General features: G+C 48.8%; 1 protein-coding gene across 7 annotated transcripts in view; it reads right to left on the bottom strand.

Moving 5' to 3' along the window:
• RALY (RALY heterogeneous nuclear ribonucleoprotein) overlaps positions 1-16,486 on the bottom strand; it is a 221,553-nt gene that overhangs the window by 110,106 nt on the left and 94,961 nt on the right. For 2 of the 7 annotated variants that reach the window (XM_075901522.1, XM_075901526.1), the window contains exon 3: positions 11,598-11,851. The exons of 4 other annotated variants lie outside the window; for them this stretch is intronic. The gene's annotated coding sequence lies outside the window, so the exon portion shown is untranslated. Of the gene's footprint in view, positions 1-10,430; positions 11,524-11,597; positions 11,852-16,486 lie in introns of those variants that run through there. One more of the 7 variants, XM_075901527.1, reaches the window with a different exon arrangement.

Genomic DNA, 16,486 nt, shown 5'->3' with positions numbered 1-16,486 from the left:
TAACAAAATATACTCATGGAGAAACTCCATGGGCCTAGAATTTAGTTACAAAGAAAAGCCAAAACATCTTTTAAGCAGGGCCAGATCTCAGTTCCCATACCCAATCCTTAAAACAATAAAACCTAATGAAACTACCTAAACTTTACCCTACTTACAGAAAATGAAGAATGGTGTCTTGGAGAGAGAGAGAGAGAGAGAGAGAGAGAGAGACATGCTTGTCCCTCTCTGTAGCTGCAGAGAACTCCCCCAGAGAGACAAAAGGAGAAAGGAAAAAAAACCCAAATTCCTTTGTCCCAGTTTGAAAAGTCCCACCTACATTCCTATTGGTCACTCCACCTGGCTAGGTGTAGTTAACCCCTTAATCCCCAGGCTGCTGGCTAACCCTCCTAATCATGACAAGGGCCACTGCCTGCAAAGGGGGAAAAGGCAAAATGAGAGACCAGCGACCCGACCTGGGGATGGTGTGATACACTCCCTGTCACCCCGCGGCTGTCTATCCAGCTTGGGGCAGTGCCAGACCTGCCTGACACGTCTGAGTGGCGGGACCTGCTAAAGAAAGGGGGCATGTCGGACACGAGCGCCGCCTGTGCAAAAAGCCCCTCTATGGCTTGAAGGACTCCCCCTGCCCCGGGCTGCTCTGCTGGTAGCGCCTCCTCTGTTTCATCAGTGGTGAAACCAGAGGGGAGGGTCAGAGTCTCGTCTGACAACCTGCCTCCCACAGGCCAGAGAACGCCACGTCGCCCTACCCTGCTGCTTTGCATAAATTAGCGGTTCTCAAACTCTGGCCCGTGGCCCACCCTGCTCAAGGCAAACCCTTCTGCAGACCACCAGCCAGCCACCCATCACGACAAAATGGGGCTGAGGGTGAAGGGGTCTGGCCAGGAGGTTGGGTTCAAGAGTAGGCGGGGGGGGGGGGGGATGTTTGGCTGGAAGGTCGGGGGGTGCAGGAGCAAGTGGTAGGGGTGTCTGGCTGGGAGGTTGGGTGCAGGAGCAGACTGAGTTGGGGGAGTCTGGTTGGAAGGTTGGGTGCAGGGAAGGCTGAGGGTGGGGTGTAGAGTTTTACTATGGACTTTAATGGGAACAGTCAGTGCTGAGCACTTCTGAAAATCCCCTCCCTTAATGCAGATTGCAAATGTTTTAGGGCAGGGACGGTCTCTTCCTACTGTCTCTTCCCTGATCCTTTGGGGCCTTTGGGTGTGACAGTAACACAAACACTGACACTAACAGTGGCTGGCCGTGACAGCCTCGTGGGATTAGCCTCTGGTCTCAGTGACACATGTGAATCAAGATCCCAGGGGAGTTTCTCTCCACTGGTACCCAAATGACGGAGATCAAGAAGTGGCTTTTCCCTTCTCTGAGCCGATGGTAAAGAGAAGAATGGCTTGAGCAAACCACTTGGAACAATTATTCACCCATCTTTTGCCAGCAGCGAAAGCACTGTCTAGTGAAGTGTTTTTCAACCTTTTTGTATAAAGTACTCCTTAAAAAAATTACAAGTACCCCCGTATCTATAGTTTTCACACACAGAATTTTTTCTCTCTCATTGCAACACATTTGTTTAAAGGACTTTTTTGTAACCGGGCGGGCGATGAAAGTTTTGGGTGTAAAAAGCACAAAAATAATAAAGCGCTGTAAAATGTAACACAAAAATCCAGTTTCCTCCAAATTTCACTTGTGTTGATTTACCCCCCCCCGGACTTCTTTCGAGTACCCCTAAGGGCACACGTACCATTGGTTGAGAAACACTGGTCTAGTGCACTAGGAGTCTGCTGTACCCAGTCCCCGTGTCTCCATTTTAAAAATGCTGGTTAAAAATGTTGAGATGGGGCAGAAAAAAGACCCCCAAATGATCCGAGAGTTGGAGACAATGCCTTACGAAGAGACGTGAAGAGCAGTTTAGCGGATAAAAAAGAGAAGATTGAGAGGTAACTTGATTACAATGTAGAAGCATCTTCACAGGGAGAAAATACCGAGACCTAAAGGGCTCTTTAATCTTGTAGAGAAAAGCAGAACAAGAACAAGTGGCTGAAAATTGAAGCCTGACAGAGTCAAGTGAGAAAGGAAGCACAAATTGCTAACAACAAGGGTGATTAACCACTGGAACACACCGCTCAGGGAAGGGTCACATTCTCTGTCTTTTGAAGCTTTCAGATACAGACGGGATATCCGTGTGGGAGATTACTGGGCTCAGTCCGGGGGAAAAGGGAAGGTGGACAGCCTGAGCTATACAGGAAGGCACTGGAAGATCTAATGGTCCCATCAGGTCACTGGCTCCAATGGCCAGCGACCACTTTCTGTGGTGGGTCAATTTCTCAAGGATGTGAGCGGGACAATTGTCCGGATGCTGCTGTGGGGCAGAATGAGTTTGGGACACCAGAGGCTGGTCTAGCTAGTCAGATACCGGCCCAAAGCACAAGCTGCAGAGAAAAGAGGAAAAGCCAATACGCCCAAATGCGCTTAGCTCCAGCATTGTCCAGGTCTGGGGGAGCATCACAGGAGCAGGCAGGCAGTTTCCGACATTGCACAGCATGGTTGGTTTATTTTTAACTACACGGCGAGATTAAGGCCCATTGTGCCCATCATCCAGGGATTAAAAGTCCTTCGCAGTGTGCACTGGCCCATTTGACTGAGAGCGGCCACTACCGGGCTACTGATCTGGATTACAGGGGCACCTCACACCCTTTCAAGGAAATCCTAAATCAGTGTTTCTCAACCTTTTTTTTCCATAAAGTACCCCTTTAAAAAACTCAAACATTATGGGTACGTCTAGACTACATGGCGCCGTCGACGGAGCCACGTAGATTTGTTTTTTTGGCAAAGGCAAATGAAGCCGCGATTTAAATGATGGTGGCTTCATTTATATGTACATGGCTGCCACGCTGAGCCGACAAACAGCTGATCAGCTGTTTGTCCGCTCAGCGCGCTAGTCTGGACGCTTCCCTGCCGACATCAAAGCCCTTTGTCGGCAGCCCCGGTAAACCTCATCCCACGAGGAATAACGGGGCTGCCGACAAAGGGCTTTGATGTCGGCAGGGGAGCGTCCAGACTAGTGCGCTGAGTAGACAAACAGCTGATTAGCTGTTTGTCGGCTCAGCGCGGCAGCCATGTAAATGTAAATGAAGCCGTGATCATTTAAATCGCGGCTTCATTTGCCTTTGCCTATCTGTCTAATCTACATGGCTCCATCGATGGAGCCATGTAGTCTAGACACAGCCTATAAGTACCCCCAGTACCTACAGTTTTCACACACACACAAATTTTTTCTACCATTGCAACACATTTGTTTAAACAACTTAATCGTAGCAGGGTGGGTGATGAAATTTTTGGGTGTAAAAAGTACAAAGATAATACAAAGCTGTAAAACTTAAAACAAAAATTCAGTTTTTTCCAAATTTCAAGTTGCGTGGATGTACCCCAAGGATACCACTGGTTGAGAAACACTGTTCTAGTTATCTCCATCGTGCTTAAACAGGTGCAAAGGGCGAGGAATGTTGGCCACCGCCAGCCATTTCTCAATGGAAATTGCTAGGCCCTTCCCCTTATTATTCAGATCACGCCATGGGGGCTACAGGGGAGTTTGTTGGTGTCTCCTGCTAGTCTTGTTTAAGGTCTCTACTGCAGTATTGCCTCAAGACCCCGACCTGCAATGAGGAAAAACGGTAGTTCGAAATAGGATCTTTAATTCGAACTACCTAGTCCGTGCCGCGTGTAGCCGCGGGCAGGTAGTTCGAACTACGGGGCATTTAAAAATGGCGGTGCCCGGTAACATGCAAATAAAGCCCGGGATATTTAAATCCCGGGCTTCGTTTGCAAGTTCGAATGCCTACATTAGCCACCCTAGTTCAAACTAGGGTGGCAGTGTAGACATACCCTAAGGTGCTACAGGACTCCTTGTCGCTTTCCCTGAAGGGGGGTCCCAAAGAGGCTGGAGAGAGGCTATTCTCAGTGGGGGCAGATGACAAAATGAGGAGCAATGGTTTCAAGTTACAGTGGGGGAGGTCTAGGTTGGAGATTAGGAAAAACTATTTCACTAGGAGGGTGATGAAGCACTGGAATGGGTTACCTAGGGAGGGGGTGGAATCTCCATCCCTAGAGGTTTTTAAGTCCCGTCTTGACAAAGCCCTGGCTGGGATGATTTAGTTGAGATTGGTCCTGCCTTTGGCGGGGGGCTGGAGTCGATGACTCTTGAGGTCTCTTCCAGCCCTGGGATTCTAGGATTCTGTGATTCTCTCTCTGGAGAAAGGGCTGAGGATCAAAGGACAATGTCTATGGAAACATTGCATAGGATTGTGATAGAGGTGGAACATAAATAAGGAAACTCACAGCAGTGTTGACAAGCGAGAGGCATTCCAGACTGCTCGCGAGGGACCCAAGAGCGGGAGAAGGGCCCATCTTGTTACATCTCTGAAGGAAAGGCCATCAGGTTCCTGTTACCATTGCAAAGCAATGCCCGTTCCCTCCGCCCCATTCGCAGAAACAGCTCAACGGTTTGCCCTGCAATGGTCACAATAGCTGAGCCCATGGCAGACACTGGACGTGGAAAATCTGGCACACGGTTATAGCATGGAAAAGAAGCCAGCAACTGAAAATGGTCCTACAATGGGGAGAGTCAGGCAACTCTGCTACTAGGCAACGCTATCAGCCTTGCCTGTCATTTTTGGGAGGAACATCTATGGGACCTAGCTGGTTTCATCCCCATGAAACACTATCAGACGCCATGTAGATTAGTGGGGTGGGCAGGAGTCTGACTCTGCTCCCCATCCCCGTTGGCTGGCAGGTCAGAGCTGGTACCAGGGGGCCCTCTGAAAAGCAGCAGTCCAGGCTCCTCCTAGATTTCTATCCTTAGCGCCCATGGCAGGACTGGCCTGGCCTTTCCCCTCCAAGGGCAGAACAGTGGGAGGCAGGGTCCGGTGTCCCAATGCAGCAAAGGCCGCTAAAGCCCTTCGTGTCTGTGCTGGCAGAGAGACGTAGTGGAGGTTGCTACTAATGAGGACATTGACAAACAGATGCTATTGGAGGAGAACGATTAAGGGGGGAGGAATTCTGTGACAACCTGACCATTGGGAGACGCTGCTGACCCACTTTGAGGTTATGGGATGAATACTGTTACTATGGAAACAAGGAAAATGTCTTCAAGGAAGGCAGCATCTTCAAGAAAAACATTGAACAAGGTGAGATTTGTGTCCCTCCTGCACTTGTGCTTGTGTAATGTTTGATCTGAGAACGGAGGGAGAGGAGGTGGGAAGGGAGGGGTCCCAGGACCAGGCGTATTCCCAGCTTGCCAATTTGTCTGTGATATTTTATGCAGCTTGCGCTGTTCTCAACCGGCTTGGAAGCTGATTTCTGCCTCGGAAATGAATGGTCCTATTACGTGTGCTGGAAGAATTCATGGGGGTTTAATATAATTTCAGCAATTATTTTAAGCATATTTTAGGTGTTTATCAACTCACATTTTCTCAGTTCCATGAAATTAGAGGAAGTGAGAATTATTTAATGGTAGTAGATGTTGAAATTCAAACAGTTAAAGCTGTGTAAACCATTGAAACAGAAACTGTCAACTTCATATGTCAAAATATGCACAGTAAATATCCTTACATCAACAAGTCCTACTTGTTTTTACTATTCATTCATTAGCCCACATGTAACAAACCTAACTAAAAAAGTATAATTCACTAGATTTGGATTCTGAAGGCACATCTACATTATGAGGAAGATCAATGCTGCTATGGTCGATTTTCCGGGGTTTGATTTAGTGGGTCTAGTAAAGACACACTAAAGTGAACTCAGAGGGTGCCCCGTTCGAGCCAGTACTCTTGCTCCTTGCAAGGAATAAGGGAAGCCAAGGAGAGGTACGTTAACTCTGGCTATGTAATTAATGTAGCTGGAGTTGCATATCTTAGGTCAACCTTCCCCTCCAATGTAGGCCAAAGTTTTTTCTTACTTTGCCTATCTGTAGCTGGAAATATTCTTGTGCCAGTTTCCGCGTGGATGGTGAAATCAACGTTTGCTGACATTTACTGACAACAATTGAATCCTTCCAAGCCTATAAATGGACCAATGTTTAGGGATCTCCTGTTGTAAGGGAAACCCAGGTTCAAATTCTTACTCCAAATCACGGATTTGATGTTGGACCCACTCATGTGTTGTGAAACTCGGAGAGGTGACCTGCTTTGGAATGGGAAAATTCTCTTAGCTATTGTGACAATCAGCTCAAAGAAACACTGTCCTGGTTCTAAACCAATTTAAATCTTGATTTAAAATCTGCCAGGGAGATAGAATCCACCATGAGCATTGGTCAGTTGTTCCAATGATTAATGACCCTCACGTCGCAGCAGGTATTTCAAATTCTTGGCCCATGGGCCATCTACAAGTCAGACCATATTTGCAATCTAGCCCAGGAGTCCCAGCAGCCCAGAGGGGCTTGTCCGAAGCTGTCTCCCAATCCCTGCCCCTTCCTGCTACTGCCCCGCCCCCTCACCTCAGCCTCGGGGAATACCAGGAGGCTGGCACGGGGTGGCAGAATTGGTTGGGCCCCCACACTCTGCACAGCAGCTTGGGCCACAGGGAAGCAGAGTGAATTCACTCACTGAGAGCCCTCTGCTTCACTGTAGCTTCTGATGCTGTGGGTAGTGCGGGCGGGGGGAGGCGACCGCTGCTGCCGTCCTGCACCAGGCCTCCCCGGTCGTCCCTGGGGCCAGGTCCCTCGAGGATGGGGTGTCATGGGGGGAGAGCATGGGCAGGTGGCAGGAAGGGATGGGACTTGGCGGGCAGATTCAGCCACGGCCCCCCTGGCCACTGGGTCTCCCAGGCCCATAGATGCCCCGTGGGCAGGGAGTGAAACCCTTGATTTACACCTTATCTCCAGTCTGAATTTGTCTAGCTTCACCCTGCAGCTGTTGGATCAACTCACACCTTTCTCTGCCAAGAGTCGCTGCTGGCAAAATGGGAACCCCACGTCGTCCCTTAACCTGCATTTGTCAAACTAAGCAGAGTTTCTGGAGTAAGGCACATTTGCTACCCCTTCATTCCTGTCACACACTGAGCTTTACACAAACAGCAATAAACTCTTTGCTGGTTTGTTTTTTTCTCTCTCACTCTCACTCTCACTCTCACTCACAGCCCTTCTCTAGCATTTATCAGAGATTGTCAATTCTCCCAACATTATCATTAAGCTAGAACTTGATTTATCTGCATTGATATAGGCAGCACTTTATGTAACTTCATCTCAAAATCTTATCGCAATGTAGAGGTGTTAGTCAACCAACCCCTAGTGTGATAGGTAGACTAGTCACACCATTTTACAGAGAATTAAATTGGGATGCAGAGAGTCTGATTTTCAGGATCCTGAAACAACTCCCCCATGCCCTTTGACATTGGTGTTCAAGCTCTCATGCCTTTCACGGTGTAGGCTGGGGGCTGGGCTGGCACACACAACTGAAAGGGCACATACATGTCTGGTTTCCATGCACCCACGCAGAGATGTGCATCTGTCTAGGCACACAACACACAAGCATCCAATGTTGCATGTACAAAGTACACGTATGTACCTGCGAGCTGAGGGGCTAAAGCCACACGCCTCAGAGCAGCTGGCCCTGACCTCACTCTCCCTTGCCAGTGGTCTCAGCACCTCTGGGTTACACGTACACGTTTGTGCCTAGAGGGGCCTGAAACCAGGGCCCAGAGCCATGAGGTGATCAGTGACGAAGCCGGGAGTCCACACTCACAAGAAACCTGCTCAAAGAGAAACCTGCCAACACCAGCCATCCCAGCTTTGCTGCGAGGCAGGACACAAGCCCTTTCAACGCTGACATATCGGAGGAGGCTGCAGGTTTGTGTTTCCTCAGGATTTGTCTAGTAACTTTGCTCATTTTGAAGTGTTAGGAGGAAAATCCCCTCAGCTTTTCTCCACTGGTGCAGTGTGATCATCTTCAGGGGAGCATTATTGATTTACAGCAGCCGAGGGGCCGGTTCATTACGTCAATGGAACGACACCGAGAGTCACCAGACGGACCTGTGGCATATCGATAACGAGGAGGTTGCACTAAATTACACTAGCTCAGGAAATAGCTGTTGACTTCGGAGGCGTGAGGCTGATTTCCGCTTGCTGAGGACCCGGCCTGTACAGTTCACTGGGTTTCTTTGTATTATTTAGATTGTGTTGTGTTAATAATTCCCATGAGCACATGATGAGAGGAAAGAGGAAATTCCTGGTTCCCATTCATACATCTCACTCTTGCGTCAAGGGGTGTGTCTAGACTACATGGCTCTGTCGATGGAGACATGTAAATTAGTTTATTCAGCATAGTCAAAGAAGCGGGGATTTAAATAATCTTTTTGCCTTGTGAAACGAGGTTAACCAGAGCGGTCGACAAAGGCTTCCTTTGTTGACTGCGCCGTGTCTAGACTGCCGCACTGTTCCAGATCAGCTGATCGTTGGCACAGCGCGGCGGCCATGTTTATTTTAGTGACTATGCCGAATGAACTAATTTACATGGCTCCATCGATGGAGCCACGTAGTCTAGACACACCCAAAGGGATGACTCCTCTAGATACAAAATGAGTCAACCCCAAATTTCTAAGCTCATTTGTGTGGAGTGATGTGAGGAGCTGGTGGTGCCTGAAGAGCCGTGAATCGCAGGAGAAAGTAACGTCCCCTGCGAGTTCCAACCTAACTGTCTGACTCGGGGGGCTAGGATGGTTCCCCCTGGACACAGAGCCACCTCTAACGAGGAACCATGTGGCTCTGCACTGGCCACACCATGAGGCTGTGAAGCAAGCCGTTGCAGCAGGTAACAGCCAATTCGGGCCCACTTGGGGATGGTATAAATAGGGGCTCCTGAGAAGAAAACTCTCTCACTCTCGCTCCAGTGGTGTGGCAGGAGGGACCTGGCTGCCAGGGAAGCTAGAGGCTTCCTGATGTAGAGCAGGGCTGGGGAAAGGCCGGCAGATCTAGGGTGCTCTAAGCCAGGCAAGTTCCCAGGCTGCAGGGCCTGAAGCAAGGCCTGAGGTATCAGGGCTGCAGGGAAACAACCAGGGCAGGCAAGGGCAGCAGGTCCACATCCTCTTGCCAATGAGGAGAGGCCATGTCAGATACAGTTTGCCCCTGAGGTAAGGAACTAGTTGAAAATGGGCAGTGGGTCACTGAGGCAAGATGGGCATGCGAAGTTGCGGGCTCCCTGAGTGTGGGAGCACTGTGGAGCGCAGTACCCAAAGGGAAGGGCATTGTACTCTGGGAGGACTGTGGCTCCTAACGCAAGGTGGCAGAGCCATTAACAGGGAACAGTGGGCAAGACTCAGGCCAGAAGGGGGCGCTCCAGGGCTAAATTAAGCAAATTCCTGAGTGACCAGCAGGGGGCACCATGCCGGTGAGTGACTCGCCATGTTACCTGGTGCTATTTATTCATCCCATAAAGGATCTGAGCCAGCGCCTTCTCCAGGAATTGGAATGCGGGGGGTGTTCGAATTTACAGGGTGTGTGTGTGTCAGGGAGTGAGACTGTGAGACAACTTGGGCAACACAGCCTTGTTTGCTGGATAACTAAGTAGACTAGGTGTGAATGTAAATACAGTCTGGTCCTGAAGCCTTTCCCCCAGCCCCCAGCCCATCACTAGCTGTCAGGGAGAGCTCAGTTTGACTTTGCTTACAAATCATCATTTGAAATGATTAGGCTGGCAACATCACCAAAATGAATGCACTGACATTGTCATAAAAACAACAGCTGTATAAGGAAGCTAGTCTATGTTCATACTTTTCAAATTTATTATACTTTTTCAGATACACATATCTTACCATACACTGTATATGCTTTTAAAGTGTGTATTAATGTTTCGATTTCAATTCAAATTTCCAAACAATCACTAAATTGGCATGTAACTAGTTCCCAAAACTGGGGAGGGGGGTGTTGGGGAAATTCGGGGGAGGGGGGGATACACCCCCCATGGGGAGGGAAGGGAAATCCCTGGTGCCTGAGCTCAGGACAAGTCAGAACATTTGTGTCCAAAGGGAAGTGTAGACTCCAGATGGGTGCAGACTCTCGCAAAGCCAGGAGAGAAGGGCTGGATTCTAAAAGAAGCCACCTGCGAACAAACGCCTGATCTGCCTGTGATCTCGTGTCTCGTTCACACCTCCTTGTACCACCCCAGTGTGCTGTTCAGTGTCACTGCGCGTACCAATGACCACTGCTTCTTGCACTAGCCATGACGCGTGCGGCGTGCAGGCGACTCCAGGAAGGAGAGAGCTTTAGTGCATGCACAGAGTGTCACAGGCTGGGTGTCCCTGTATCTGTCCGATGGCAGGCCAAAACAATTTGTGAAGCCAACTCAGGGTGCAGGGCTACCACAAAACAGGGGAAATGGCTGCTCTGGCAAACATGGTGCTTCCTAGAGATGAACGGGGACGAGAAGGAAGAGCCCTGTGAGGGGGTCACTCACCACCGTAGCGGGGGTCCGTCGTCTGTCCCCGGAATCAGTCCATTCCGCCCGCACCGGCCTCCGCTCAAGTGGCGTTTCCCCTCTGGAATCTTCCGGTCGCGTTGCTCTCTTCGCCACACTGCCCTCCGGCAGTGCCCAAGTCACTCGCTCTGAGCCCCCCTTCCGGGGGTTTGGTGTCTCTCCGGCAGGCCTCGCCGTAGGCCTAGGAGGCTGGCCGGTTGGCTGTCCAAGCGTCTTGGCCCAGCCTGACTCTCTAGCCCTGCCCTAGCTCCAGAGAGCGTCCTGCTCCCTCGGCAGCCAGGCTCACACTGCCTTAGCTGAAGCAGCCCTTCCCCTTTATAGCTCCCAGCTGGGCCTTAATTGGCCAACGCCGCCCAGCTGGGCTGAACTCCCTGGGCCTGCTCCAGGCTGGGGTTTGGCCCTTAAAGGGCCAGTACAGGGCAGCTGCCCTGCTACAAGCCCCAAAAAGTTAATACTAGAGATGAAATGCTACCACCCGCAATCCTATCAGAACAGATGTGTCTGCCTGGTACAATACCATCCTGGAGCAGAGTCATCCCTAATATGCCCACAAAACCCAACATGTTTCTGCACTGCTTAACCGCGTCTGCGTGGCTCTGGGATACGGCAGAGGCAGGTATTCGTGCGGATCTTTTCACCACGTTGGACTTTTATAACCTTTCCAGGTAGTCAGCATGTTCCAGCCAGCATGAGCTCTGCAGAGCTGCTAATCCAGCTGCAGAGAAGAGCCTGGGAGCTCCCCGCGTATTGTTCCTGTTACATTTCAACCTTCAGATCTGGAACAATGTGATTGCCTGATGGTTTGAAATCATTTGACACTTGTTAAGAAAGAAAAGAAGTTGGCTGTTCCTGACTGCGGCCCAGCTGAGCTTTCCCTTGCAGGCTTCACAAAAGAAATGGAAACAATCGTGAAACCGCAGCAGCTAGTCACACATTCATTGGCATGAACAGAAGCCTGCAGGCATGAGTTACGCAGCTGCACGTGCAGCTGTGTGCGCACTCAGGCATTTGGATGGACATTTACTCATTTGCATGCACAATTCCCCACTTTCGCAGTTTTCCTGCTTCCGTGGGCCCCGAACAAACTTGTGCACACAGCGTTATAGGGGTGATCCCACTTGGGCATCTTTCACAAGTGCAACTTACGAGCCTTTCAGGAGTTTTCTAAGTCCTCCCTTCCGATGCACTAATTCTTCAGATTCCCTCCTGTGTGGTACTGGCAGTTCCGTTACCTGTGCAAGAGGCCGGCACTGCTTACGCCTTGAGAGTGTACGCAGGAAATAGCTTCAGACTTCACCGATCTCAGCTAAAAATCAATGCAGCGCCATCGTGCTGTGCGGGGATTAATCGAAAGGACCTCAAACGCTGTATTGCTTCCTGCCTCTTGCACGGCCTCAGATCTAGGACGGCGAAGCAGAAGCCGCATGAATTGACGATACCAGAAACAGAACCGGTGCCGCAAACCTGACCAACAACTACAGGAAGGAACCCTGAAGTGCTCGGGGATGTAGAATAGTAACAGAGATGCAGCCGTGTTAGTCTGGTCTTGCTGAAACAAAAGGCAGGACTATGCAGCCAGGTCTGGCCCATGAAAGCTCATCACTTAATAAACGGCTAAATGTAGTGCCTTGCGGAAGTGGGTCTGGCCCACGAAAGCTCATCATCTAATAAACCATCTTGTTAGTCTTTAAAGTGCTACATAGTCCTGTCTTTTGTTTCACTTAATAAACCATCTTGTTAGTCTTTAAGGTGCTGCATAGTCATAGAATCACAGAATACTAGGACTGGAAGGGACCTCGAGAGGTCATCGAGTCCAGTCCCCTGCCCTCATGGCAGGACCAAGCACTGTCTTTTGTTTCTGCTTGGGGATGTGTAAGCCTGCGAGATGCGAGCCCAGGCCATGTGCGTGAGAAGGAAAGGGGGCTCCAGTGTGTCAGGATCAGAGGCACGGATCACATTTTTTCAAGCGCAAGCTGGGGGAGCCTGGGACCTTGAAAGAAGGCGGGTGCTGGGCGAGTGAGCCGGAAGTGGCAGGGGGGCATTTGTCCGACCAGGCGCAGAGAGGGAGACAGGGCAGGCAGGTTCCTTAAGGAGGAATCACAGAGGGCCTGATTCTGCCTGGTGCTGTGAGGTGCGCAGGGGGGAGACAGGCGCGAGGAGCGTGCCAAAGTGAGACAGGGCTGCTCTCTGCTGCTGGGCATGCAGGCACTGCCACCTCGGCACCTCTCCGGTGACGCGCAGCACCCCCGGGGGCAGGGCTGGGTGGGGGGCTGGCTGGGCCACCAGTGTGGGAAGGGCTGGAACCTGCCCTCCTGACCGGCCTGCAGCCGCAAGTGGGCAGGCGGAGCATCCAGCAGCCACAGGAGGTGGAATACCTCCTGGCCCGCCCCACGGGGAGCAGCAGCTACACAGGGCACCTGATCAGAGGCATCCAAGAGCGGGAAGGCTTTTGGAGTCGGGGGGGGGGGGGGAGCCCTAGTGAGAGAGCAACTGGTTTCCCACGGCATGACTGACCCTTTCCCCTAGCCAGGAGCCCTGGGTTGGGCGATCTTTGCTCTCTCCTGTGATGGTGATTCTACCACCTCCCCAGCAACTTCTTCCATCACCAAAGAGCTCTCGGCGTCTCGGCACCAGTGTACAGGTGCTGAAATTCTCCTGGGAGGCGGAGAGGGAGCCGGGGCAGAGACTGGCCTGCAAACCTCTTCATATGGTCTAAATTAACGTTTTTCTGCAGCATGCACTTTGTCCTTGGCGACCAGTGAGAATCACAGATCCCCGCTTCTTTTCTACCTGCGTGTGTCACCCAGAGATGTCCGTTTCTCGTCCTTAAGAATCCCCTGGTGCTTTGGGTTAAGAGCAGCGGTGCTATCTCCTGTGCATTAGTGACATTTTGATTGGTTCTACCTAAAATTCCATCTGTTGCCTCAATTCCGTGCAGCAGCCTCATTCACCAACAGTGTGTTCTATTAAGCCGTTGGTTCACTTCACCCCAGAAGTGGCTGCAGTGACTCATGCCTGTATAACATAGTTTGTATTAGCACTATTCTAATAGTTGTAACACCTAGAGGCCAGGGCTTCACTGCATTAGGTGCTCTCCAAACATTTAACAAAAAGACAGTCTCCGTCCTGCAGTGCTTTCTCTCTCAGCCCTGGTCTATACTAGGGCGTTATTTCTATGTAACCACCCTGAGGTGGAATTTATAAGTGGAGCATCTACACTACCAGCACCGTTATTTCATTATAAGTGGTTGCTTATTTCGAAATCTGTTCTCCTGCTTTCCTTGGGGAATAACGCTAATTTCAAAATAGTTATTTCGGAATAGCGGGAGTGTGGCTGCTCCAGTGCCGCTATTATGAAAAACTACTCCCCAGAGTCATTTGAACTAATTACTCCTCAGTGCTTCCTGGGGCTCTAAGTCGAGGTAGCACGTCCACATTAACAGAGCCTGCCCCGGACTAATATCCCTATAGTGGGGATACACTATTTCGATTTTGTAAAATCAGGAGCTATTAAGTTGAATTTTGTTATTTTGAAATAGATTGCTCACTGAGGGCATGTCTACATTAGGGAACTAAGCCAGACCTGTGCAAATAACTTGCTTTTCAGCTTGTTGGACGTTCCAAACAGTAATTTGGAATCAACCTGAAATCAAAATCTTTTGGAACTTCCAGAAAATCAAAAACTTAGAAAAAATTGTTTCAGGTCAGACAACATATTTTGTTTGATCTGAAACTAAAGGTTTGTTTCAATTTTGGGCATTTTTATCCCCCTTTCTATCCCCTTTTGTTTAATAAAAAGAAAATGAAATTTGGAAGTAGAAAGCTCACTTCACAGGCACCATTCACAAGCAGCAAAGAGGTGGTGATAGCAACAGCAACACCCTTACACTTGAGCTTGGAAGAATTCAGGTTTTTTTTAAATATTATTTATAAATAATATGTTGATATCTATTTTGAGGCGTTATTTTATTTTTACCTATAATTTTTCACAGTTGGGAAAATTGTAGAGTGGTCAGCTGATGCCAGGAGAGTCAGACAATAATTATTTAATGACAGGATATGCTGAGATTCAAAACGTTAAAGCTCTATAACCATTAAAACACATCTTGTCAACATCACCTGCCGGAATGAAAAAGTAAACACCCTGAATCACACTCTAATAAGGTCTCAAGCAGCATTTTTTGTACTTTGCCTGTCTGTAAATTTCAGTTGTTATAGATGAAAGTATTTTTCATCAGTTTGGGGATGTCGAGGGAACACAGCAGCTACCAATAAAAATCGAATCCTTCCAAGCCTACTGATACTGTATAGCCCTTGGTTAGCACACACACCTGGGGTTATTATATACTAATTCACTGGGATCTGGGGTTCTTCAGGAGAGTTTTCTCACCACTAGGTTATGGAATGGAGTCTTTAATTATGGTTATTTAATTATTTATACAAAGTGTAACAGCTTCAACAGAAAAGAAATGCATCCCAGAATACCCAATAGACTAGGGCACTGAAGTAGGAGACCTGAGTTTAAGTCCCTGCTTCCAAACAAGGGTTCAGACTTGGCTCTTTTATGGGACAGGTGAGTCCCCTAGCCCCACAGCTATTGGGGACAAGGAGGATATTACTTTCTCCGGGGTTTTTTTTTTAGTTATGGTTCCTTTGTGTTGGTGGAAGGCACCTAATTCCCCCTGGCTGTTCTGAAAAGGTCAAAATGAACTGCTTTGGCAGGTCTAGATATTTTCTTTCTCTCCTGTCTACCTGAGGCAATTTGCCAAAATCAAACCAAGTTTGCAAGACGTTCAGTCAATCTGAATCTGCATATTTCATTAAAAAGAGCTAGGAACAAAAAATATTGGCCGTCTCTGATCTAATCACAATCTAAAGCCAAGTGATTACAATTTCTTCTCAGTCCCCTCCCCCTGGGTAACACAATAGGAACGAAGCTAAACTCATCTCAGCTAGTAGCTTCTCTTTGCATCCCCTCTCCACAGTTCAAATCTCAAGTGTTTCATTCGTTCATTCAATATCAGCCCCCGTGCTAATTTGTTCAGTTCAGTAATTTTCTCTTACTGGAGAGTGTTCGTCCAGACCGAGCTGCTTGTTAGTTTGAGCTTTGATAGAATATAGATCTGTTTCCCTCCCAGCTATGAACTTTGCTGACTCAAAGGAAAACGATCTTTAACAATCCCCCAGAGAGCTGTATTTTTCCTACCTAAGTGCGCCCAAATTGCAACCTACAACCAATTAAACCGACAGTTTCTCGTTTTTCACAACAAATGTAATTTGTAATTCCAAAATGTCAATAGAGAATCCTTAGCTTTTATATTCCATAATATTTTCAGCTAGGCTCAGTAATTTTGGAGTCGATCAAAGAAGGTGACTGGGGTGGTTATTTGAGGATCATCAGGTGACTTTACATAACAAGCTGCATGTTTGTTCGCCTGCATGTGGTTCTCTAAAAGATAATGTCACAGTCAGGATGACTCCATGCCATTGTTGCAATGATGCCTTCTGGACAGTGATTCCCTTGTTCTCCCAACTTCAAAAACTTTGGACCCCTATGGCTGCATCGTGGGTGCAAGATTGTGGGGACAAGGAACCACAACATGGGGAGAAGAAACACGGACATAGCCCCAGCATGGTGCTACTCACTAGAGCTGCTTGAAAAATGGGTTTTCTGCCAGAAACTTAGATAAGAAATTAGTGTTGTCTCTGTTTTTCACAGGAAAGTCAGATTTTGGGCAGAATTTTAAAACCCAAAACATTCTGGCTGTAAACAGGAATATTTTTCTAGAAATAAAAACGAGGAAAGGTCTAGAAAACATGGCCGACAAGGGAAGACTGAAGGAATCGGGTTTGTTTAGTTAGGAAAAGAGAGAACTGAGAGGGGACACGATAAAAGCTTTTAAATACCTAAAAGGGTGTCATAGGGAGGAGAGGGGAAAGTTGTTCTCCTTGGCCTCTGAGGACCGGACAAGAAACAATGGGATTAAACTGCAGCAAGGGAGGTTTAGGTTGGACATTAGAAAAAACTTCCTGTC

This window comes from Pelodiscus sinensis, chromosome 18 (genome assembly GCF_049634645.1).
Source record: "Pelodiscus sinensis isolate JC-2024 chromosome 18, ASM4963464v1, whole genome shotgun sequence".
NCBI classification, from domain to species: domain Eukaryota; kingdom Metazoa; phylum Chordata; order Testudines; family Trionychidae; genus Pelodiscus; species Pelodiscus sinensis.
This window is presented reverse-complemented; position numbering and strand designations above follow the sequence as displayed.